The sequence below is a fragment of the Macaca thibetana genome, chromosome 17 (genome assembly GCF_024542745.1).
Source record: "Macaca thibetana thibetana isolate TM-01 chromosome 17, ASM2454274v1, whole genome shotgun sequence".
In the NCBI taxonomy this organism is placed as follows: Eukaryota; Metazoa; Chordata; class Mammalia; order Primates; family Cercopithecidae; genus Macaca; species Macaca thibetana.
Genome location: NC_065594.1, coordinates 6,011,566 through 6,038,512, shown reverse-complemented (window position 1 = coordinate 6,038,512; position 26,947 = coordinate 6,011,566). Strand labels below are relative to the sequence as shown.

At 40.1% G+C, this 26,947-nt stretch overlaps 1 protein-coding gene across 8 annotated transcripts in view; it reads right to left on the bottom strand.

Annotated features, from left to right (window-relative positions):
- Positions 1-26,947, bottom strand: part of WASF3 (WASP family member 3) — a 133,008-nt gene that overhangs the window by 70,622 nt on the left and 35,439 nt on the right. For 3 of the 8 annotated variants that reach the window (XM_050766874.1, XM_050766869.1, XM_050766876.1), the window contains exon 2: positions 4,237-4,333. The gene's annotated coding sequence lies outside the window, so the exon portion shown is untranslated. Of the gene's footprint in view, positions 1-1,921; positions 2,035-4,236; positions 4,335-26,947 lie in introns of those variants that run through there. The other 5 variants (XM_050766872.1, XM_050766871.1, XM_050766870.1 and 2 more) reach the window with 3 other exon arrangements.

Sequence of the window (26,947 nt, the reverse complement as noted above, 5' to 3'; positions counted from 1 at the left end):
TTTCTCAGAAACCAACAAAGACCAAGATTTGAATAATACAATTAACAAGTAATTTTTTTTTTTTTTTTGTATTTTTTAGTAGAGACGGGGTTTCACCGTGTTAGCCAGGATGGTCTCGATCTCCTGACCTCGTGATCTGCCCGTCTCGGCCTCCCAAAGTGCTGGGACTACAGGCTTGAGCCACCGTGCCCAGCCAACAAGTTTTAATTGATAGTTTTTTTTAAATGTTATACATAAATGTGAGAACGCATATTTTTTTTTAAAAAAAAAAAAAAGGAAAAGTTGTAAGAAAAAACTATGAATTAGGTCACACAAAAAAGTTAACTGCAATCACATAGAAAATTACAATCACACAGTAAGCACAATACAATTCAATTAGAAATGAACATGTAAAAATCAAGGGATATTGGTAAATTGTCTCCAGCATTTTCATCATTGAATCAATCTGGCCCTGTTCTGGCTTCTGACCTTGGAGTACACCAGGTGAGTCCTTTGACTGCACCCCAGGGACGCCAAGTCAATACTGATGACAATTGGAATGGCAGATCTCCAGCCTCCAGAAATAAAGAGCTGACCATCCCAGCCATCCAAACATATTCACTAATTAGGGGTCTTCTGTCCTGAAGGGAGGGGAAACCACCTCACAGGTATTGACTCATGTACAGCCCCGAAAACAGAGAATACAAACTGAGTGCCCGGCCAGAACACGGAAGAAAAGGAAGAGGATGACAAAGAGTAACTACTTTTGTGGGGGTTGGGGAAAGTGCAAAAAATACAAACAAAAAATAATCCCATATGGCTCCCAAAAATTTCATTCTGGGGTAAAAAGGAAAAAAATGCTATTAAAATGAATAAAAGTACAAATCATATATCTAATAAAGATCTGATACAGAATATATAAGGAACTCTTGAAACTCCATAATAAAGTATCCAATTTCTTAAAATGGGCACAAGATTTGAACAGACACTTCACTAAAGAAGTTATGCAGATGGCAAGCAAGCACATGAAAAATGCTCAACAGCATTAGTCATTAAGGAGAGGCAAATTAAAACCGCAGGAGATGTGACTGCACACTGATGAGAATGGCTAAACTTAAAAGACTGCCACACAGAGTGCTGATGAGAACATGGATAAACTGGAACTATCAGCCACTGCTCAAGAGAAATAAAATCATCTTTGGAAAATGGTTTGCAAGTTTCTTAAAAAGTTAAACATACACTTATCACATGATCCAGTCATTCTACTCCTAGGTATTTAACCAAAAGAAATAAAAGCATATGCCCATATAAAGACTTGTATACGAATGTTCATGCAGCTTTATTTGTAACAGCCAAAAACTAGAAACAACCCAAGTGTCCATTAGCAGGTGAATGGATAAACAAACGGCATTGCATCCCTATAGTGAGGTACTATTCAATGATAACATGGAATGAACTACTGATACATGCAACAACAGAGATGAACCTCTATTTATGCTGAATGAAAGCCGGACAAAAAGACTACATACTGTATTATTCCATTTACATAACATTCTAGGAAACATAAACTAATTTATAGGGACAGAAAGCAGACCAGCGGTTATGTGAGGGTAGGAGAGAAACAAAAGGGAAAGATGACCAAGGGCCACGAGGAAACAACGATCACCAGTTCAACTACATTGATGGTTTCACGGGTGTAGACATATTTCAAATTACGCATTTTAAATAAGCATAGTTTACTGTATGTCAACCATTCCTCAATAAAGCAGTTTCAAAATGAATCTGTGGGCCAGGCAAGGTGGCTCACACCTGTAATTCCAGCACTTTGGGAGGCAGAGGCAGGTGAATCACGAGGTCAGGAGATCGAGACCATCCTGGCTAACATGGTGAAACCCTGTCTCTATTAAAAATACAAAAATTAGCTGGACATGGTGGCACATACCTGTAATCCCAGCTGGGAGGCCGAGGCAGGAGAATCGCTTGAACCAGGGAGTCAGAGGTTGCAATGAGCCGAGATCATGGCACTGCACACCAACCTGGCAACACAGGGAGACTCTGTCTCAAAAAACGAACAAAAAAAAGAAAAAAAACCGAATCTGTGGAGACAGATCATCTGAGTATGAAAAAGTAGGAGATCACCGAATGTTTATTTAATATGTGCATTCTAACATGAAGGTCAAGTAAAAATAAGTCGACTGTTAGCCACCACACAGGACTAAATATCAAGATAAAAGAAATGAGAGAGGAAAGACACATTTAGCAACCAGACGGGCATAGCTCCAAAACAGTACTTAATAACAGGCCACCTCTGATGGGCATAATACAAACTAAGAAAAATACTCCTCCTAGAGAATTGCCTCATGGAAGAGAATCTGCTTCACCAAGCTAATCCGAGTGTGCCACCTTCAACAGTCTGAACACACATAGCGCTTCTTCAAAAGGCCTGGAGATGCAGCGCGGCAGTCAAACAAGCAGATGGCGTGGCAAGCAGAAGCCCCACGTTCTTCAAGAGCTGAGGCCTCCGTAAGCCTCCAGTCCTTATCTTAAATATGAAAGCAGTAGTATCTTCCTGGTTATCTCAAAAGGCTGTGGTGAGATGACGCACTTGGAAGCCCCCAAAAAACTATACAGCGGAACACAAATACTAAAATAAATGCTTGCCTGACAAGAAAATTTAACTATCTCCCCTCTTCACATTAATTGGATAGGAAGCAAAAGAAACCATTTATTAGAACTACAATCAGCCTGTAACCCATCATGACACACAGGAAAAGCCCAAAAGCTATTTAACTTTTGTTTTCTAATGGAAGCATTTAACACTATAAATTTCCCCTTAAAGTAGTGCTTTAGGTGCATCACATACATTCTGATACATTATGCTTTCATTTTCATTCCATTCAAAGTATTTTGCCTTGTAAGCTCCTCTTTAACCATGGGTTTTCAGGATGTGATCATTAATTTCAAAATATTTTGGAATTTCTTGGGTATCTGATACTGATTTCTAGCTTAATTAAACGTGGTCAGAGAACACAGATATATTCCTGAAAAATTACCCATAAAGTGAAAGTATGGAAATCAAGTTCAATTTTTCTATGGTAAATTAATACGTAATGATATGCCCAAGGTCAAGGCAAGCTAGGATTAGAGATCAATCTTCCAGCTTCTAATTCTGGTATAACAGCCCTTCTTCCACCTCTCAATACCATCTTAAAGCCAAAAGACATGTTATTCTCTCCCTATCCTTTCAAAAGAAAGAGAAGGAAAATTCCATATACATCCTCTCATTTGATTTTTATAATTCCATAGATCAGGCAAGATAGATGATAGTATTCTGCACATGAGGAAAGTGAAGCTCAAAGAAATAACTTGCCCTAGTAGTCTGCTATGTCTCCTTACTCCTCAATTACCCCTTAAAATTAGAGCAAGACAGCTCACTGAAATCCATAAATAATTCAAAAACCTCATTTTAGCCACTATCACGATCACCACCACCTCAGTTCAGAATAAATTATAGTAAAACTGACTAGGTTTGCTTTTGGGTTTTTGGGTTTTCTTGAGACGGAGTCTTGCTCAGTCGCCCAGGCTGGAGTGCAGTGGCACAATCTCGGCTCACTGCAAGCTCCGCCTTCTGGGTTCACACCATTCTCCTGCCTCAGCCTCCCCAGTAGCTGGGACTACAGGCACGTGCCACCACGCCCGGCTAATTTTTTTGTATTTTTAGTAGAGACGGGGTTTCACTGTGTTAGCCAGGATTTTCACGATCTCCTGACCTCATGATCCACCCGCCTCAGCCTCCCAAAATGCTGGAATTACAGGCATGAGCCACCGGCCATCTGACTAGGTTTAACTAGGTCTAAATCTTGACTTCTCATACCCATTCTTTATTAGCAAGATTCGGATAACAAAGAACTGGTTAAATTCCAGGAAAGAAAAAGTAAATGGGCAAAAATGGAGGAAAATTGAGATCTCAGCTTAATAAGTCATAAACTACATAACCATGTTTTTCACACAAGAAAATTAATATGGAAATAAATATATCAAGTTTTTTTTCTCTTTCAATGTCCTAAACTATTGATTAGGATCTAAAACTCTAAAATATTACCTGTGGTTAATATTTATATATTAAAGCATATTAATATTAAATATTTAATACTCAAAAATATTAAAATATTTTATGCTATTTCTATTTCTAATTAAATTTCCACACTATGTTACAGGAATTAAATGGCTTTAAGGGTAAAAGGCACACACTCTTACCATATAATCGTTGACGATGGGTTGCAGAAATTCCCCTCAAGTAGCATCACCACTTTGGCTCAGTTATCAGTAAGAGTAACAGCAATCAAAACTAAAACTATAAAGAAAAGAAAAAAAGAATTAATTACCAGTAGGCAAAATGCATTCAAGTCTTCAAGAAAGTCTTAAATTCAAATTTCACATTTCAACAATTTCAAGGGAGCTCTAATCCCTGAACCAGTTCTTTTTTAATTATTTTAAGTAAGAAGCTAATAAGGTATGTGAAATCCTGTATAATTCCAACCCCCTATTCTGGAAAAACCTCTGAAATTAACTTCAAGGACTCACAGTAAATAATAGCCAAAGGGCAGAAAAACAAAAAGTCAAGTTTAAGTGTATTCAACTAAACTACTCAATTCATTTACTCAACAACACATATATTTTAGGTTTTGTTACTGCCTACAGACTGAATCAAATAATAGTAATCATTCACATAAGAACTGTACCTAATAAGAGCATTTGTATCAATTTCCCCTAACAATATTCACATTTAATAAAAGTCTTGGTGATCATTTTATAAATATTCTAATAGTAGGTACAAGGATAAAATAGTAACAGATTTAATAACTGCCAAATAGACCTTAGAAAGTGTTTCCAGGACACTGGACATTAACAGCAAGGCTACAGAGCAAACTGATCAATGTTGTATACCAATGTGCTAGAGCTATGAGGTAACCAGAAGCATGATATAGTTTCCCACTCAGAATTATGTTCCACTTGGGAAGAACACATACAAGGCAATTTTAGTGAACAGGCATCCATTCACTCAGCAGGAGTGTACCTAGCATCCTGTAGAAGTCAGCCCCTCTTTCAACACTGAACACATAAAAATGAGTAAGAAAATGCCTGTTTGTGAAGGCACTCAGTCTTGTGAGGGTAACAAATAAATGCAGATAATTTTAATACAATAAGGTAGATGCAAGAAAGCAAGAGAACAGCGGCCCAGAAGTGGGGTGGGGTGCAGCTTCCGGAAAGTCAAACAAGGGTGGGAGGCGTTAAGCTTGGGAAAGGAGGTCCAGGCATGAGAAAGCAGAAACTGTGCCATTTCATTATGGAAGAAAAGCAACTTTGAGTCTACTAAAAGGAATTATCTGGACCTGCATCAATTCTATGTAGGCCAGTAGATTCTAAGAACTCACATAGTTAAGACCGCAACCATCCTTTTAACAGTGCAAAAAACAAACAAAAAAAAAAAAAAAAACAAAAACCAGAATGATCATTCAACGATACTCTATTTTATACATCCTAGTTTACTTATTTAAAACTCAAGCAGCACACTATTTTCTTCTCTTCCTTCGGAGCAGCTGTACAGCATGCTCTTGATGCTGAGTAAAAGAGAAAAGTGAGCTTTTTCTTAAGTACTTTGCGTAAGTGATCACCTTATTTCCAAATACAGAAAATTATCCCTGGGTTTAGATTATCCAGGCCTAATTTTACCTCTACTAGATCAGCTGATTCGACTTGATGATTTTGAGGGTAACTGGCACTATACATTTCACTTAAGAGATGGTTATATCCAGCTAACTGTGCCTAAGGATAAGGAAGATGTCCAACATCGTATGTATTTCCCGGATGACCGCTTCTGTTTAAGAATCACATGTTAACTCTTCCTTTTTGAAACACAATTATGAATTTTCCCATTTGTGTGAAAGGCTATGGACTTATCATTTTTGTTATTAGCTATTATTTGGTAAATGCTTTACTCAGGTCCAAGCATAGAGCTAACACCTCATATACATTTAACTTAGTCCTCACAGGCAATAGCTCCATTTAAAAATGAAGAAATTAGGATCAAAAAGTGAGCTGCTGAGGATCACACAGGTAGGCAAAAAAGGAGTCAGGATGAGTCTGACTAGAAAGTAACTGTTCTTGCCAGGCACGGTGTGGCTCACACCTGTAATCCAGCACTTTGGAAGGCTGAAGTGGGTGGATCACGAGCCCAGGAGTTTGAGACCAGCTTGGGCAACATGGCGAAACCCTGTCTCTACCAAATAAATAAAGGAAGGAAGGAAGGAAGGAAGGAAGGAAGGAAGGAAGGAAGGAAGGAAGGAAGGAAGGAAGGAGTAAGTAAGTAATATCTATATTGGATTGTCTCCTTCTGGACACAGACACATGCATTTTTCCTTGCTGCTGAGCTGCTAACATTTCTAACATAAGTCAGGAACCATAAAAGTCTTGAAGAATTCACTAGACTCTGTTAATACGTAGCCTCATTTGACAGTGGAGAGCATATCAGTAACTCCTTTGAAGTCACAGATTAAGGCTGCTAACTGGAAACACAGCACCTCTACGAAGAGGTACAATACTGGCCAGAACAGGGAAGCATGCTTCTATACAACACCATCGCTCCAATTCTGTTTCCGTCCATGGCTACACTCTGAATGGTGCTGACAGTGCTCTCCTGTGGCTACTGTCCAGAAGCAGAATTGCCCTGTAACTTCCTACCTCTGGCCCTGCATCCGTTACGCTCCCCCTGACACAAATGCCCTCCTGTCGTCTAGTTTCCAGGTATCCAAAGGTCTCTTGCCTTCAAACTGCAACCTACTATGGCCTCCATCCATCCATGCCTTTACCTGCTCAATAAACACATATATATGTAGTTATGTGTCAGTCACTATGCCTGCCCCTCCCCCTGGAAAAACCAAAGCCCAATCCTGGACTCCCAAGAACCTCTCGGTCCACCAGAAGAAAAGTCTGTAAACAAGCAGGTAGCAATCCATGGGGCCAGCGCACTGACAGGTGTATGTGGGGGATGCACAGAGCACAAGGGGAAGGTGGCTACAGCTGGAGGGGCAGCGGCAGGGACAGCTTCACAAGGCTGGTCACTGAATTTAAGCCGTAATTCAGAAGACAGGTGATGAAGACCTAAACTAAGACAAGGGAGGATTCTTTAAGTGGAACACATCTGACAGACATAGGTCTCGGGAGATTAAGTGGATGGGGATGCTGACTCCCCTGGAGTCAAGGAGTACTCTGAGGTAGCGCTGTCCAAATGAATGTTCTGCAGCGATGGAAATGTTCTATACAGTGACCGTGTCCCACAGGGCAGCCTCCAGCCACATGGAGTGCTGGATCCAGCTTGAAATGTGCCAATGTGAGTAAGGAACTCAGTATTTTACTTCATTTTAACGAATGTTCATTTAAATAGTAACATGTGGCTAGTGGCTACTATGTTGGACAGTACTCTTCTAAGATTTTTGGCTTGAGATAGTTGTACTGAAGGTGTTATTACCAACATCTGGGAAAAGAAATACTGCAAAGAAAAGCATATAGACACTCAAATATTTGAATAAATAAGCAAATCACTGACTAGAGGAACAAACTGGGTAATCTTTAAGGACCTCTTGCCGCTAAAATCCCATCACAGATGTACTTATCCTTGTTCGCTCAGGTTCCAAATAATGACCTCAATATGGTAGCAACAAAATATAATCCTGCTGTCTCTAGGCTTAAGTATTAAAATACTACTACTAAATAAAAATTCTTTATACCATTCAGGGAAAAAAGAAAAGAAAAATGACATCATGAAACCACTGGAAGTCACAATTTAGAGAATAATCACAGACCAAAGTCAAGCCAGGAAAAATAACTGCCTAGTAAAAAAAAAAAGTCTTTTTCCAAAAAGAAGAGGGGAAGGGGAGGAGGGGACCACGCAGCATTATGACAGCCAACACGAGCGCAGGTAATTTCAAATACATTTAGACCATTCACCTCGTCAGCAGCTCACTTCACATTCAGGTTACATTTCTCTGTAGTCTGATGAGAGAAATGACAGAGTTTATCTAATGAAATACCTACTTTTGTACTACAGGGCATTTTACAAGGTCAATGATAATAAAATTTTCCCTAGTAATACGCCCTTTAATCTTACTTATCCACAACATCCAAAATCAATATGAAATAAAGAATTCTGCTACTTGAAAACACTTAACCTGAGAACAGGTTGGATCTAAATGACCCACTGTTAATCTACCAATATTATCCTAATCTGATTGTATTTGGATTTACTATTTTAGTCCCTGACATCTCTCATACGCCTCCAAATTCTAGTTTCCCAGAAATGAGAAGCTAGCTCGAGATATAGCTCTATTTCACCACTTCTGTTTCCAGCCTTACCTCCTAAACCAGCCTGAAATTCTGCTCTTTTCACCTCTATCGACGAGATCACATCACCAATGTTTTTAACTATTCACATATAACATTCTATTTACGAGATTGCAAGACACTATAGAAATGTAACCACTTCTAGCTTCAGAGAAATATATCTCATAAGAATGTCAAGTACGAATTTTTTAGCAAAAAGCCTACGTCTAGCATAACAAGACAGCAATCTTTGTGTTTCTCCTCTTTCTTGCTCTCTGGTTGACTATCTGAGCTTTGATACCCCACTGCTACAACAGTTCCACACCTTTAGAAGTCAGAGCCAGCATGAACATATTTTAGCTGGCCCCACCATACAATTCAACACACAACTGACCTGTTACAGAAAGTGAGGCAAAAACAAGGTCAAGTAGTAAGGTCTTTGCCCCCAAAAAGTTGATCTGGTGGGGAAGAGTAAACAAACACAAATAAATACAAAACAAGTAGCAGAAGAGATACTGCTGTAAGTTAAAACAAGAACAACATTAGCTGACATTCACTGAACACCTACGTGTATCACATTCTCGGCTAGGTACATTTTAATTTCAATAAAACTATATTAATTATGCTAAAAGAGAGCAAATGAAGAGAAATTCTCCCAGTTTTGAGTACTTTATTCACTCAAAAATTACTTATCACAGACGTAAATACAAGAATCATAAGATAATAGTTTATTTCCCTTCCATTTAATGAACAATAACTGCCTAGTAAAACACAAAGAAAAAGGAACCAATTCCTTATATGACACTGTAAAGATCCAAGAGTGGCCAGAGAATCTGACAGCCTGACAACGATCTGGGCCACATCAACCGCACATCAGTTCATTCAAGCATTTACTACTGTTCAACACAGTTTATGGGGGACAAGAGACAGGGGACATTACTTTGGACTGAGCCCCTGTACTAGGCCCTAGTAGACCAGACCAAACCAGAATGGAGTCACTTGTGGTAACTGTCACTTAGACTGAACTCAGCTGGGTACGGTGGCTCATGCCTGTAATCCCAGCATTTTGGGAGGCCTAGGTAGGATTATCTCTTAAGCCTAGGAGTTTGAGACCAGCTTGGGCAACACATTGGAGACCTCATCTCTACAAATAATTTAAAAATTAGCTAAGCATGGTGGCACACTCCTGTGGCCCCACCTACTCAGGAGGCTGAAGCAGGAGGATCACTTGAGCCCAGGAGGCTGACGCTGCAGTGAGTAAGCTGAGATCACTCCACAGCACTCCAGTCTGGGCGACAGAGCAAGATCCTGTTTCCAAAAAACAAAACAAACAAACCAAAAAAAAAAAAAAAAAAAAACTGCTCTGAAACAAGCCAGTTTTCTATTAAAAACAAAAAAATAAGAGATTCATGGCAACCAATCAGAAGTGGCCCAGTTTATGTGAGCTGAGATAATAAAGTTTCCTCCATTTTAACCCTATAAGGAAAGTAATTCTGAAATAATGAATCTGCTGTTCATTCTTTATTTCTGCTTTCTTCAGCCTTTTTCTGCCTACAAAGCCACGCTCCTCTCCTCAGCTCACTGGAACACCCATCCTGTTTTATAGAATGAGGTACAATTCAATGCTAGAATCACAAATAAAAGCCAATTAGATCTTGATTTTTAATTAGATTTTTAATTTGCCTTTTGACACTAGCCCACTATTATGCATTAGAAATATAACTATGAATCACACAAACATAAAGCTATGTGTTATACCAAAAAATACCACACCACAAGCTGTAAAGTGTTAAGTGAAAAGAGAGACATAGGAATCCTCCCTACCATCTGAAAGGTATACAGCCCAAGACACTCAGCAGATGCCTGAGACTGTGGATAGTACCAAACCCTGCATACTAAGTTTTCTCCTATACATACATACCTAGGATAACTTATTTTATAAATTAGGCACATTTAATTTATAAATTAGGCACAGTAAGACTAACAATACTCAAAATAGAACAATTATACCAATATCCTGTAATAAAAGTCACATGAATGTGGTCTCTCTCTCATGTGTATGCACAAAATATCCTAATATTTTCAGACCACAGGTGACTGCCAGTAACTGAAACTGTGGTAAGTGAAACCTCGGATATGGGGGGACTACTGAGCATGCAAAGTGCTATGACAGAAGACTGGTTTTAGCTGCAGTAAACAAGAGAGGAACAGTGACACCAAGAGACTGATTTCTGTCCTTTGAGATGCAAAGAGTATACAAAGTCAACGTGAAGATAAACTCTTAACACCATCTAAATATTGTGCTATGAGAGGTAGTCAAAGGACCAGGGCAGTAGCTCACACCTGTAATCCTAGCCTTTTGGGAAGGTGAGGGAGGAGGATTGCTTGAGCCCAGGAGTTTGGCACCAGCCTGGGCAACAGGGCAAAGCCAGTCTCTAAAAAAAAAAAATTAGCTGGGCATGGTGACGCATACCTGTAGTCCCAGCTGCTCAGGAGGCTGAGGTGGGAGGATCGCTTGAGCTTGGGAGGTCAAGCCTGCAGTGAGCTACAATCACACCACTGCATTCCAGCCTGGGTAACAGAGTGAGACCCTGTCCCCGCCACACACACACACACACACACACACACACACACACACACACACACAGAAAGAGAGAGAGAGAGAGAGAGAGAGAAAGGAAAAAAAAGACCTAGTCGAACAGCTCCAGATGCAGAACTTGCTCCTGAGATAAAGCGTGTATGTATCCACCTGTCCGTCTCCTGTGAGGCTACAGAAAACTCTGAGCAGTTTATTTAAACCTACGTTTCCCTAACTACACAAATCAGACTGTGAGAATTAAATGAGCTAACCCATGGGAAGAGCTGTCTGCCTCACTTAACAAGCAATAAAGAGCACCAATCACTGTTACTGCAGGTGCCGCCCTAGCAGCCTGGACAACCCACCAGAGCTGGGAGCACGTCCACTGCATCTCAGTACCAATCCCAGGGTTTCACAGAGCTGGGAGCACGTCCACTGCATCTCAGTACCAATCCCAGGGTTTCACAGACCTGGGAGCACGTCCACTGCATCTCAGTACCAATCCCAGGGTTTCACAGAGCTGGGAGCACGTCCACTGCATCTCAGTACCAATCCCAGGGTTTCACAGAGCTGGGAGCACGTCCACTGCATCTCAGTACCAATCCCAGGGTTTCACAGAGCTGGGAGCATGTCCACTGCATCTCAGTACCAATCCCAGGGTTTCACAGAGCTGGGAGCATGTCCACTGCATCTCAATACCAATCCCAGGGTTTCACATAGAAAGGAGTTCATGGCAACCTCTCAATCAATGTGGATTCAGAACAAAACAAATAATGAACAAATGAGCAAACAAAAACCTAAAACCAGAATGATTTACGTTCAAATTCAGTCCTACTCTTAAATTTGCCTAGTTATTCATTACCACAACAAAAAGTGCAGAACTACTAGAAACCAAAAAATTTAAGAAGTTGAAAATGGTTAGAAATCCATAGTAAATATAATTGGTTTTCAAAGGAAAACTCGATTATCTAATCCTATGATGTTTCTGCCTACATGTGACAGTTAAGCTTCGTTTTTAAGGTACACAGTAGACAGGTCTGGCCCCGGGCAGCCACCTGTGGATCCTAATACTTTGATCCCTAACTCCATTCTTCACTGTGACAAATCTTTTTCTTTTTAATTCCAGCACTTGGCACATTACTTGGCACATAGACAACACTCAAAAACATTTGTCAAAGAAGTGATTTTTTTCCCAAATGCAGAGATTTAAAAGAAAAACAATGCATCTTCCCAACCTACTTCAACTAGAAAAGCTGGACTTGCCCCGTATTTAGTGACCCTGAGTTGGCTCTGTGATCACCATGTTTAAGTGCCACAAAAGCATAAAGCATGAGAATTTGAATCAACAGTTGTTTCAATTCCACCAAACAGTTAATGAGCTTCTTTGTGATGGGCATAAAAAGATAAAATAATAACTTTCTCATGATAAAATAAGGCTTCCAGTTTGAGGAAAGATTGTTGACTAGAACCAAGAAGCTAGTTCAGCAACATTCTGAATAATCTACCATCATTAAATACAAATGTGGACTGGTACCAAGGGCATCACTAAGCAGTGTTCTTTAGCGATACTCAGAAGCAGTCTGAGAACTGGAGGAAAACCAGGGTCTGCAGGATAGCTGGACAGAGGAGCAGAGGTCCTGAGGGTGGAAGCACTGACCAGAAGGAAGGGCCTGAGGACAGGAAAGACAGGGAGAGGCCAGAGGACCCTGCGCCTCTGTCCAGGACTGCGCAGAGAACACAGATGCAACAAGGTCACCAGTTAGGAAATAACAGGATTCCAGAATTTTTAAAACTCCCCTGTTCTTAAAAAAGTGGGACACTGTGTCCTTGGCTGATCTTTTGGCACTTTCTATTGCTCTTCACCCCATAAAGATGACAAAAACAGTGGCTTCCAGGGAGGCCCTTGAGATGACAGTTTAAACCTTGAAACAAATCCAACCCAAGTAAAAAGATTTTCTTGCCCAAACTACTTTGTATATTTCTCAGCTTTAATTACTGAACCCTATAACTAGAATTCATCCCTGATTCAAAGAGACGCTAAAAATAGCCTGTTTCAGAACGTAGAATGAGAAGCATCCTGTAATTTTGCTACTAAATGGACTCCTTTTTTTTTTTTATAGCTCAGTAACTTACTCTTCAAATACATTTCTTTTTATCAACCAAAAAAATGCAAAGCACTTCGGATGCACATTCAACAGTAATTTTCAATACTAATTATGTATTTATAAGGTTGTAAGTGAAATCTCAGGCATATACCAACCTTACTTAAAAACAGCCTCCTGACTCTTTCCCTCTAATCATGACCTTCATTAAACAGCTCTGATTGCAAAGAGTACCACCTCATTTACATACGATGAATGAATTAAAACAAAGCTCTTATCCAACAGGCTCCCCACTGCAACTGGCAATTTATTAATAACAACTTACATCTGAATCCACAGTGCCATTTACAAAGGGCCTTCACATAAATCATCTCATGTAATCCCCTACAACCTTGACACCTGCAAGTTAGGAATTAGTTTAACTATCTTGCAAATTAGGAAACAGTCTTACAGAATGACTCATCCAAAAAAAATCACACAGTAAATACAGGTGAAAGACACACTCACCTACATCGATCTCACCTAAGTTTCAAGGTTTATTCCGAACTCCACTCCTTCTATGACTGACTCTATCTTCTTCACTATGGTTTCAGGACCACCCCAACCCAGCTAGTTCACCCCATCCTCCTAACTCCAACAGAACTCACTAGGAGTATAACCAATGTGAAACCCAACACATGCTACTTTCCACTGGGATTTACCTTCAGAGGCCTAGGTTCTGTTTTCTCAACTCAATCAGAAGCCCTCGTATTTACATACACATTAAACTACTGTTTATGATGCCACCTAAGAATCATCTAGTAAACAAATGTCTTTCTTTCCCTAACTTCAGCAACCAAACCAGGGCATTACCCTTAGCTTTGGCCCCACCATCCTGTCTCCAACCAGAAAATCCTTAAAGCTGTTCATAGGCCATCATAAATAAGTATAAAAGAGGTTTCCCCTTTTTAATGTGTTTTACAAACATTTTTAGTAGAGAGACACAGGGTCTCACTGTGCTGCCCAGGCTGGTTTCAAACTCTGGCCTCAAGTGATCCTCCTGCCTCAGCCTCCCAAATGCCAAGATTATAGGTGTGAACCACGACGCACAGCCCAAAAGAGGTTTTCTTAGCTGTGCTTAAAGTTGCCTTACATCCTTTACTGGTTTGAGTCTCTGCCTTTCTCCTATGCCTATATTCCATCCCTGGTCTCTGACTTCGTATTGCCTCCTGAGCACCTGCTCAACTGACCAACTAGTTATTTGTGTTTTTACTTCCTTGATTTCACCTACCTTGATTCCTGAAGATTCACCTGGTTCCTGTTCAGGTGCTGGAACACCTTTACCTCCCAGCCTCACTTTGCTCTCTGAATCCAGAGTTTCTAATCTGTCCTCATATTAACCACAGTCCAACCCCTACAAAAGGTACCACCCAGGCCCCAGCACAAGATGCTGCTGAGCCTTCTACAGCTGGCCAGAAGGATAGTGCTGTCTTTTTTACCTTCAGCTTATTCCTGGAGCTCTGCACTTCCACAGCTGTTTCAGGAGAAAGACAAATTTAACAGAGGTACCAACAGCAATTACTCTTACCTCCCCATGGGCCCTTATCTCCTTCGTCTTCAAGCTCAAGACTTAAAAATCAGGTGACAAATAACCCAGGCTAAAATACCACACAGTCAGCAATCTGTTGGATACCAACGGGTTAGATCATAACCAAATCAGGATTTCCACTTAGTTTCATTGAATGTGTTGAGTCTTACATTTGGACAAAGAAAATAATGAAAATCATTACATAAGTGCATAAAATACACAGCAAATCTGTATATTATCAAATAGAAATAGCAAGATGTAAATACTGCACTGCAGAGGTATTTTTTTCATTATTATCATGACAATTTTTAAATACTCCAAAATCAAACTATATTTCAAAATTACCTCTATAATACTAAACCTGACATAAAGATTTCATGTGCAATTCAGCAAATAACTTCAGTTTTTCTTTTTCTCTCTCTGAGGATACAGTATAATAGTGGCCACTATAACAAAGAGATTCATAAACCTGTACCCACAGGGGATCCTATGTGTTCAAACAAGACTGACAAACACAGCAATAACATTTTACAACATGTCTACATTCAAAGCCCCTGAGCCTCTAGTCAAAACCTAACTCACACTATATCTACAGTAATCAGGGAACTAAATGGCCCACCTTCATGCCACAAGAATACTACAATTTATGAGAGAAGACACAAACAAAAACAAGGAAAAAATGACTTCCTAGAAATGAATGTAAAAATTCAGTCACCTAAGTAACTCATTATTGCCAAAAACATTTCTAGCATCAAATTCTATCTCCAATTAATTAAGTAGCAGTAATCATTTAATCAGTGGCATCCAATATAATCCTGTAGGAAACATTTTCTGAAGCCCAGAGGCTGCATGGTAAAGGGGAAAGATGAGAGGCATGGGGTCAGAGATCTGAGTTCCACCCTGGCACTACCATCGAAAAGCTCTGGACCTTGGAAGAGTTATTACTGTTTGAGTCTCAAGCTCCCCTTTTATAAAAATAAAGCTAATCATACCTCCCCTTAAAATGTGACGGGGAGGATGAAGTCTTATGGGCAAAGAACATAGCAAGGTAGCAGAGGCATTTAATAAATGGTAGTTATTATTTCTAGACAACTAAAAGCAAAACATGCTCCCTGTGGGCAGACAAGCACACCCATCACAATCTGGCAGCTTTACTCAGCCCACTCTTGGCAAAAAGGAAGTGTGGATATCTTTGCATTTGTGTATGCAGATGACAGGCCACATCCTCACTCTTTGAGGTAATGGTGGCAGCACTGATCCGTCTCCAAATGACAAAATTCATGCTTGAGGTCAGTGGCCAATGTATCAAATATCCCTGAACCAGCACCTCTTTGTTTTCTACAAACAAAGATAATAATGGCCAATGTACTCACTGAAAGGGTACAGGAATGTAGATATTCCAAACAGTAGATATTCTGATATTTGAAATCCTCATGTTTATTTAACTAAAGTTTCATTAGATTTTGTAGAGTTTTCTGTTAATAACTTGAATTCTGCATAAAATGCCAGCTGAATCTGTCAACCCTGAAGGTAGGAGGGTACCAAGATCCAGATTCTGGCCCTATTCTCTCCATCATCCACTATCATCCATATTCCAGTGACAGGACGCTTCTTTCAAAGTCTAGAAGAGATGTAAGGAAGGCCTCATCTTTGTAGAACCTTTGAGCACAGGAATAATGATTCAGTGACTATACAACTCCACATACAAAGTAAACTGAAGAAATTAAAGTGGTAATAAACCTATACACAGCAACAGTCAACAGAATTAAAATTAAAGTACTCCAGCAAATTACATCTACAGTATTATCTTCTCCCCTCAAAACTGCTGAGATAAATGGAATTCCATGGAAATCTCCTAAAATAAATGCTACGTAATTCACATACCAAATACACAGAGATTAAGTACCATTTTTATCAATCTGCTTAAAATTAATGACCTCAAATCTTAATACAAAAGTAATCAGTAATTTTTAAAATACATCTGAAAGCAAGTGAATATTATTGCACCTAAAAGTGTTGAAAATACATTATATAAACCCACAAAACCATGAGATTTCAACACAGCATGGCTCTATCTACTATATAACCTATAAAACTAAGCATTTTCAACCTAAGAGAACCAAATTGCTAATCATCTCTACCCTGCCACAAAGAAAGCAATCATCCCCACTATATACCACATTCCTACAACTATTAAGGAAAGGAGGAAAGATACAAGTGGAGAGGTGGAGAGAGGATGTGTAGGGTACAGACATTAACATTCTACAGTGCTGCGACAGTGTTTCTTCTTGGAGGCAATAAGTAATGCAGAGCGGATGCTCCCGTTCGTCTTTTGGAGATGAATCCAGCACAAGGAGATTAAGTCATGAAAGAGGAGCTAAAACATCTGGCCTCCAATACTAACCAACCAACAGCAGAACGGACAGACACCCCAGCTCCCAGGAGCATTGTGAAACATCTTACCAAATACACCTTTTTACTCAGGATTTGTATCTGAATTCTCTGCTGGGATGAAAAGCTAACGAGGATTGTCTCTGCCCTGACATGAGAGCATCTAGAAAGGAAAAAATGACAAGCAATGTACTTCACTGCTACTGAGCCTGCCATGCTGAGCCAGAGCTCTGCTTTATGTTCTTAGCTTCTCACTTGGTCCTCACAGCAACCCTAGCAAGTAGGAACTATTAATATCCCCATTTTACAAACAAGGGAACTAAGAAACAGAGAAGTGAAGTGGCTTGCCCCAGGTCACACAGTACATAACAGAGTTGAGAGTCAAACCTAGAAAACCTGTTTTCAGAGACAATGCTTTTAACCACTAGCCTTCCCTTCTTTTATTTGAAATGAAATATAATCTTGCTGTAAAGACAACTCAGGAAATGTAAAGACATCATGTATCCATCCCACTCACCTTACTGCCCACTCTACCATTAAAGGTAAATCTCAAAATCTTTCCTACAGTAATCCCAGACAAACCATTCAAGCCCTGGAAAGTTTACTGTATACTTCTGCATCATTTAATCTTCGGAGCCCAAAGAGGATGATAGAGGTGGGTGTTACAACCTCCAATTAACAAAGGAATACTTTCAGAGAGTAATTTAACACTACTGCAAAGCTCTAAGTGGCAAAGCCAAGGTTTGAACTCCCCAGTCCACTTAGAAATGATGCCTTTTGGAAATATTTTATCCACTGTCTCAATGAATCAAATCCCATGGGATGACTGTAACCTCCATTCTATAACATTACACAGTGACAATTTGCCCCAGGATTTACAAAGTGTGGAGAGAACACAAAGAAACCTACAGGAAGTAAATACCAGATATTAAGAATGCCTTTGCAGGCAAAGTAGTAATCCACAGCTGTTTTCATCTGTGGCAAAGTGGTGGAAAGACAAAGAATCTGCCAACAGATAGGGGTAAGAAGATACCAGCTGAACTGTTAACAAACTTTTAATGTCTCCACGTGAGCTGAAATGAAGATCAGAATCTCCAGGAGCCCCAAAACACAGCAAATCTGCATCCACTTGCCAACTCTTTCCTGTAGGCCTTAATCAAATACACATGGGTGGTGCACAAGGCGCTAGGGCAGGAGAGCTGAGACAGCCCCTATGTCAGGCACTTGTGAAGTCCCTAGATGCAGCGTAGCAGCCTGACACCAGGAGGAAGGCAACTAAGGGGACAGAAATCAGCTTTTACTGTCCCTACTAAAACTACAATAAATTAGCCGGGGGTGGTGGCGGACGCCTGTAATCCCAGCTTCACCAGAGGCTGAGGCAGGAGAATTGCTTGAACCCGGGAGGCAGAGGTTGCTGTGAGTCAAGATCAGCCACTGCGCTCCAGCCTGGATGACAGAGCAAGACTCCGTCTCAAAAAAAAAGAAAAGAAAACAAGAGCAGGGTAGGCCAGGCACGGCAGCGCACGCCTATAATCCCAGCACTTTGGGAGATCGAGACGGGTGATCACCCAAGGTCAGGAGTTCAAGACCAACATGGAGAAGTCCCATCTCTACTAAAAATACAAAAATTAGCCAGGCATGGTGGCATGCACCTGTAATCCCAGCTACTCACAAGGCTGAGGCAGGAGAATCGTTTGAACCCTGCAGACGGAGGATGCAGTGAGCCAAGATCGTGCCAGTGCACTCCAGTCCGGGTGACAGAGTGAGACTCTGTCTCAAAATATAAATAATAATAAATAAAATAAAAAACAGCAGGGCAAAGAGATACCTTCTGAGGAGCCGAAAGCCATGGAGAGTATAACTAACTCTCCAGTGTCCAGAAAGGCTAGCAGCCAAGCTATAAAACAAAGAGAAATCTCCCACCGTTCAACAAGTTGGCAGCTTGGCTCTGAGGCATAAAGAGATCTCCAAGATCTTACTGGGGTTCGGAGTGAAAACTGCCAAAAACAAATTTGTGATCCCACTCTCAAACTATGTGAATCCAACGGTAAATTGACTCTAATGCTACTTCGAAGCCCAGATCCAGTCAGTCCCCCACATTAATAGTGTGACAAAAGGAAGAGCAAGCCCTTTGCCGAGACAGATATTCCTCAGTCTATATTGTTCATAATGTCCAGCACACAATAAAAAAATCATGGGGCCAGGCGTGGTGGCTCATGCCTGTAATCCCAGCACTTTGGGAGGCCCAGGCGGGCGGATCACTTGAAGCCAGGAGTTCGAGATTAGCCTGGCCAACATGGCGAAGCCCCATCTCTACTAAAAATACAAAACATTAGCCGGGCGTGCTGGCACGCACCTATAATTCCAACTACTCAGGAGGCTGAGGCACGAGAATGGCTTAAAGCCAGGAGGCAGAGGTTGCAGTGGGATGAGATCGCGCCACTGCACTCCAGCCTGGGTGACAAAGTGAGATGTCTCAAAAAAAAAAAGATAATAATAATAAATAGAAACAATGGGACACAAGGAGGAGACAAACATGGTCCATTTTCAAAAAGTCAGCAGGGGGTACATCCATCTATGATCCTGATGTTGCAACCAGTAGACATAACCATGAATAAATGTACTAAAAGACTTAGTGAGGAAGACGAGCAGGTGAAGGATTTCATCAGAGTAAAATAACTAAATAGGTAAACAGAAAAGCCAGAAATGGAAATTACAATTTCAGAAAGAAAGAACTCATTCGATGAGCTTAACAGAAAACTGGACATAGCAGAAGGTGGTTCTATGAGTTGCAGAGAGAGAAAAATGGAAAACAAGAAAACTGCCCAAGGGCTGAGAAATAATAAATGGCTTGAATATACCGGAGTCCCAGAAGACAAGGAGAGAACCGGATAAAAGAAATATCTTAAGAAAATAATAATCTGATAATTTCCCAAATGTAATGAAGGTCATCAACCCACAGATCGAAGAAGCTCATTAAATCCAAAGATAATAAATACAAAGAAAAATCACACCTAGGCACATCATAGCCAAAGTGCTAAAAACCAAAGACAAAGAGGAAATACTCAAAGCAACCAGAGGAAAACGAGACATATGACTTATAGAAAACAGCAATAAGGGCAACATTTAAGAAGGCTAAATTTTATCAAAAATATTTAAAGTCAGAATATGATGAACTAACATGTTTAGAATGCTGAGGTGTGGGGAAAATGACTGTCACACAAGACTGTCTAATAAAAAAAAACTAAAGAAAGAACTCTCAAAACTAGCTTAAAAAAAAAAAAGGAAACAATCCAATTATGAAATGAGTGAAAAATAAATAAATATTTCACCAAAGAGGATACACAGATGGCAAATAAGCAGATGAAAAGATGGGTCAACATTATTAGGCATTAGAGGAATGCAAATTAAAACCACAATGACGTATCATTACATTCAGGTTAGAACAGTTAAAATAAACAGTGATAATACCGAAGTCTGGTGAGGATGCAAAGAAAATGGATCACTTATACACTGCTGGTGAAAATGTAAAATAGTACAGCTACTCTGGAAAATAGTTTGGCAGGTTCTTACGAAACTAAAGATTAACTTGCCAATAATCACATTCATGGGTATTCATCCCAGAGAAAATATATTCATACAAAACCTGTACACAAATGTTCATAGCAGCTTTACTCATAATAGCAAAATAGTACAAACAGTGCAAATGTTGTTTGTGTGGATTGTTGAACCAACTCCGGTATATCCATACAACTGTAAACTGCTCAGCAATACAAAGGAATGAACAATTGATACATAAAACAACCTGGACAGACCTCAAGGACATTTTGCTTAGTGAAAAAAGTACATCGCAGAAGGTTAAACATGGTATGATTTCATGTATATAACATTCTGAAAATGACACAACTAATAGAGATGAAGAACAGGGGCCAGGGACAAGGAACAGGATGGCTGAGAGTACAAAGAAATTGCACAAGGGAGATTTTGTGGTGATGGAACAGTACTGTATCTTGATGGTAGCAGTGGTTATAAGAATCTACACATATGATAAAACTGCAGAGAACTTTACCCACTCGCACACACACACCTGCAGTTTAAAATATAGTGAACAGTGAATAAGGTCATTGGTACGTACCAGTACCAATTTCTTGGTTTCTGTATTATACTACAAGCTATAAAAGATGTCACCTTTGGGGAAGCTGGGCAAGGGTACATGGGACTGTGAATTTTTTTATGCCATGTTCTCTGAGATTATTACTATATAAAAATAAAAGGTTTAATATTTAAAAAGGAAGACAAAGTAAAGACATTTTCTGATAAGCCAAAGCTGAGCAGATCCACATTTAAAAAGATGCTGAAGTTCTTCAGACTGAATGCAAACAGTATCAGACAGAAACAGGAAGAAAGAACACCAAAGACATTAAGTGTGTTCCTCCTGAGATATTCCTTTGTTCAACTAACATTTGTTAAATATCTTTTCTGCAAGTCTTTATGGTAAGTGCCATGGGATCAAAGACAAATAACACTCATACTATCTATTATACAAACCTACACATAAATATTAGCAACAAATGACATTGAAGACTATGTTATCAAGGTACTTATACACTGCTGGTGGTTATACAGAAAAGGAAGTTGTTGTTGGGAAATGGTAGGTAAAGAAAGACTTCCCAGAGCTGAATCTGAAGATGAATGTTAAATGAACAAGTGAGGGACAGTATTCTAGGCAAAGAGTCTGCCGGAGAGAGAGCAGCCACAGAGGAGTCAACGAGGAAGACATACATGTGGAGCTCCAAGAGCTCAAGAGACCCGAGGAGGAGGAGGAAGAAAAATCCCCAGGAAATGACAGAAGACAGACTGGGGATGGACAGGCAGAGCCCAAAAAGCCCCTGTCAAATAAGGAGGATCTACAAGTAACCGGGAGAGTTGGAAGGAACTTCTATTCCTTTATTAGGAAAGGAATAGAAGTCCAGGGAGGTAACTTTGGCAGTATGAATGATGTACTCGGGGAAAGCGATATAGGAGCTAGAACTGGGCAGTAATACAACAGTCCAGAAAGGAGATGGTAGTAAGCTTAGGCCAAGGCAGCAGCCAGGAGCACAGGAGTCAAAGGGCATATACAAGCTAGCTGAGGATCAAGAGGAAAGGGAGGAGCTGACGATCACTCCCACAATTCCAACTTGAGTGCTGAAAAGATTTTACCTTCATTTGTCTCAAAAGGGAATAGAACAGTAAGGAGCAGGTTTTGATGGAAAAAATAATAATTACACTTTTGGAGATGGTGATCTTGAGGTACAGGGGGAACCTCCAGATATCTAACAAATGCAGAGATACAGCCTGGAGCAGAGGCCATAAATTAGCCCTCGCTGGAACTGAAGGACTAGAAGAGCATTTGATGGAATTGCCAAGGGGAGTAAATACAAAATGAGAAGAAAACAGCATTAAGAATCAAATTCCAGGAGAAAAAGGCCCTTCGAAAATTTATACTTTAAAAAGTATAAATTGGAATACTTTTGTTGTCATTATATGTTAAGAGCCTTCAATTACTTAAATCAATGTAACTAATTCTTCTTCTAGTAATACAGTAATATATGAATAAAGGAATGAACACAAATGTGGACAAAGATTTGTACACAATGATGTTCCCTTCAGTGTTATTTATGTAATAAAACACAGAAGCAACTAAATCAGCCAAATGAAGGAACTGATTTAAAGCAAACTATGTTAGATCTAGAAATTATTATGCAATGACCTATGCAGTATTTTAGAAGACTTAATTATGTGATAACATTTTTCTGACATGACACTAAATGGAAAAGCATACAAAGTAGTGTCTATAGGATTTATTTATGCAAGAATATTTATTGAATACCTACTATATGCTAGTACCTAAGTGCTGAATATAAAATGCAGTAAAAGGTAGACAATTCCTTTTTATGGACGCTGGATTCCACTGGAATGTGACTTAAAAAGAGCAAATAAATAAATCTGCAAGAAAATATGACATGAAATAAATGCTAAGACACACAAAACAGTGACATAATAAAATATTATCAGTTATATAAAAATGCCTGAAGTTAAATTTAAAGACATAAAGCACAAGATTAACAGTAAACAATAATAATAATAATTTAAAACAAAGCAAATTTCAGGTGGCTTGGTAAATGGCCTAGAAAAATAAAGGTGAAATTATAAAGTGTTTGGGTACTTTATGATTCAATCTTCAGCATATTCACAAGACAGAACTTTTACAACCTTTCATCTTTCTCACCCTCAAACCAAAAAACTCAGGAGGCACTGGCAAGCAGTAAGCTGAGGGAAGCCCATGCTTCTGCCAAGTCCGTTTGGACCAAAATGAATTCCTCAGTAATGCTTAAGGTAGAAAGTTTTGCAAGATAAACGACCCTTCCATAAACAAGCTAAGATGATATTTTTTATATTTCCACTTTCATTACAGTACAATGCCCCCACTCCCCACCCACATTCACCTAAATTCATTCACCCATTCACTGAACCAATATTGCATGTCAGGGACTCCCTTAAAATCGTAACATCCCCTAGAAACAGTACTCAAATGCTACAGAAACTCAAAAACCAATTCCTAAAATAAAAATATTAGACTGCTTAAACATTTGTGCAAAGTCTAAACTGAAGAAAATCACTGTAAATATTGCCACAAGTTGTGTAACATTACAGAAATGTCCTTAGAAAATAACCCATGTATGCTTAACACACAGAGACAGGCACATGCACACACAGCTCAATGACATTTATCCTGAAAAACTTACCCTGCACAGACAACTGACAAGACACTGATAAGAATGTCTTCCTATTAGAGGTAGAGAAATTGAGAAAACATTGTATTGTACACCGAATTGTGTATAATCCACCAAAATCATGTGGAAGCTCCCATCCCTGACGTGATGCATTTGGAGACAGGGCCTATAGAGGTAATTAAGGTTACATGAGGTTACAGGGTGGGACCCAGATCCTATGGGATCTATGGCCTTAGAATAAGAGACACCAAACTCACACTCTGCACCCACTCAGAAGCAAGGCCGTCTGAGGACGAAGAACTTGCAGGTAAACCGGAAAGATGGCCCTCACCGGGAAGTGAACCCTGCTGGAACTGTGTTCTTGGACTTCAGAGCCTCCAGAACTGTGAGAAAATCTCTGTTGTTTAAGCTAGACAGGCTGTGGTATTTTGTTATGCAGCCTGAGCTAAGACACACTGTAAGGTAAAATTACCATAAAGTTCATGAGTAAAACTGAGATTCACTCCCTCAAAAAAACACAAAAATATTTCCAATAGTTTAGAATCTTTCCTGAAAATTCAGTATTACTCAAACTAACATTAATCATAGGCTTCTTAAAAAGTCAGCTGTCAGGGTGAAATATTTTATTATTAGAGATTAGTCAGTTAAATAAATCACTCTGTAGAGGTTGGCGATATCATGAACTTCATTATAACTGTGGTTCAGGAAAGCTTATTGGTCCAGAAATCAAGCAAAGCCCAAAATAATCTAGAGTCACTGCGGTAGAAAGCAAAAAAAAAAAAAAAAAAAAAAAAAAAAAAAAAATTCGCCTGCTCCTTTGAGGTCCTTTTGAATGACTACCTAGTGTCTTCTCCAGAGCCAGACATTCATTCTGAAGCAACAGCTGAGTGCATGGGGTTAACACACCACACTGAGCCCAGCAGGGACGCAAGTACCTTAAGGGGTGACCAAGTAATAGTCACCAGTGCCTGCATCTCCAACCTCAAGCACCTACAACTCAGTCCTCAGACCTTTTCTCTTCTCTATCCCCACTCCCTCCTTTCCTGATCTCACAGTTTTAAATGCCACATATATCCTGACAGCTCCCAAATTCCCAGCTCCAGGCCAGACCACTTTCCGTGATACCCAACAGCTAACTCAGTATCTTCATGTGGATGTCTAACACACAACCCTAATATGAAATTCAGCATGCCCAAAACTGAACTCCTGACGTCCCCCAGCAATCTGGAGCTCATGGTCTCCCCCTCGCAGTTCATGGCAACCCCATATATCTCAGCTGCTCGAGTCAAAAATCCTGGGCGTCCTTAATTTCCCTCCCTCACTGTCAGATCCACCAGCAAATCCTACTAGTGGTTCCACCTTCTAAATACATCAAAATCCTACCGCTTCCCCCGCCTCAACTGCTTCCATCCTTACCCAAGCCTCCCGGCTGGTCTCTACTTTACTCTCTGTCCCCCGACAGACTGTTCTCCTAAGAAGCTAGAGAATTTCTGTCAAAGAAGTTGGATCACATCTCTCTTCCATTTCAAACCCTCTGGTGGCCGGCCATTCAGCACTCATGGTGTGATGAAAATCTAAAACCTTTACAATGACCTGAGAGTCACAGGACCTGCTTCCTTCCCTCCCCTAACCACTCTGTCCTCATCTCTTACTCTCTCCCTCTCCCTCCCTCACTCTACTGCGGGTCTTCTCCCTGAACACACACGCTAGAGAGTTACTCCCTCCCTCTCCCTCCCTCACTCTACTGCGGGTCTTCTCCCTGAACACACACGCTAGAGAGTAGCCCACCAACACCTGTGCACCTGCTACCATCTCTCCTGGAATGTTCCTCCCCACCCACCCACACTTCCATGGCTCAGTCCCTCACACCTCCTTCAAATCTCTGCCCAAATATTACCTCTGCCTCACCCCAATGAAAACTGCAAGTCCTGAACTTCCTTACCCCTTTTAAATGATTTCGTTCTCTCCATTACTATCTATTATCTTCTAATGTGCTACGTGTGAATAATTTATTAATTTGTCTCCTTTACTGCCTAATTCTCCCATTAGAATGCCAGCTTTGTGAGGGCAGGAATTTTTTTGAGGTTTTGTTCACTGATGTGTCCCAGTGCCCAGATGAGTGCATGGAACACAGTAGGTGTGCAGTAACTCACCGTCCCAGTGCCCAGATCAGTGCATGGAACACAGTAGGTGTGCAGTAACTCACCGTCCCAGTGCCCAGATCAGTGCATGGAACACAGTAGGTGTGCAGTAACTCACCGTCCCAGTGCCCAGATCAGTGCATGGAACACAGTAGGTGTGCAGTAACTCACCGTCCCAGTGCCCAGATCAGTGCATGGAACACAGTAGGTGTGCAGTAACTCACTGTCCCAGTGCCCAGATCAGTGCATGGAACACAGTAGGTGTGCAGTAACTCACTGGTGACAGGACAAAAAGTGTATGTGGCATTTCATTCCCACATTTTACATAGAAGAACCCAGAGAAATATTAGTTTAGCAGACTTTTGACATACTGATTTGGACCCTTTCTCTGTGTGCCCTCCCTTGGTGATCTCACCTAACAATCTCATCGAGATCTGCCTGTGCTTAAATCCCATCCAGATTACTTTTGTGAGTAGATTTATAGGGCATACTTCCGGCTTAAGACTCACATTTAAAGGTGACATCTGTAGGAGGAAAGACATTTAAAGAGAAAAAGAAATTTAAACTGAATAATCTATTTTCCATCTTCTTTCGGGTTTCTTTTCTCTCAAATAAAAAAAGGTCAAAATTCAAAACTAGTACTGGAGTTAAAGTAAATACCATGCTACATTTTTACAGGGAGTAAGAGGTGGCAATCTTATTAGTACAGAAATAACTAAAAATACCACAAATTTTACTTTTTTCTCTGTGATTTAACAGGTATTGGAGGGGGCTTCTCAGCAGAGGGTCACGAATAAAAAATTAACAGGATGGAAATTAACGCGATGGGAAATCAAAGCATCCAGGCTTCAAACCAAGAACATTCTGACAATGTCTTACAAACTGAGGACTGACAAAGCATATTAATGAGAAATACTGTTAGAATGCTATTCAGATATGGGTCTTCAGTTGCAGCTTTCCAAAAGAATTGGTTTCAAAGGGGAAGGGGAAGTTACACATAGAAAAGCAAAAGCATGTTCGTGTTTTCCATTCCC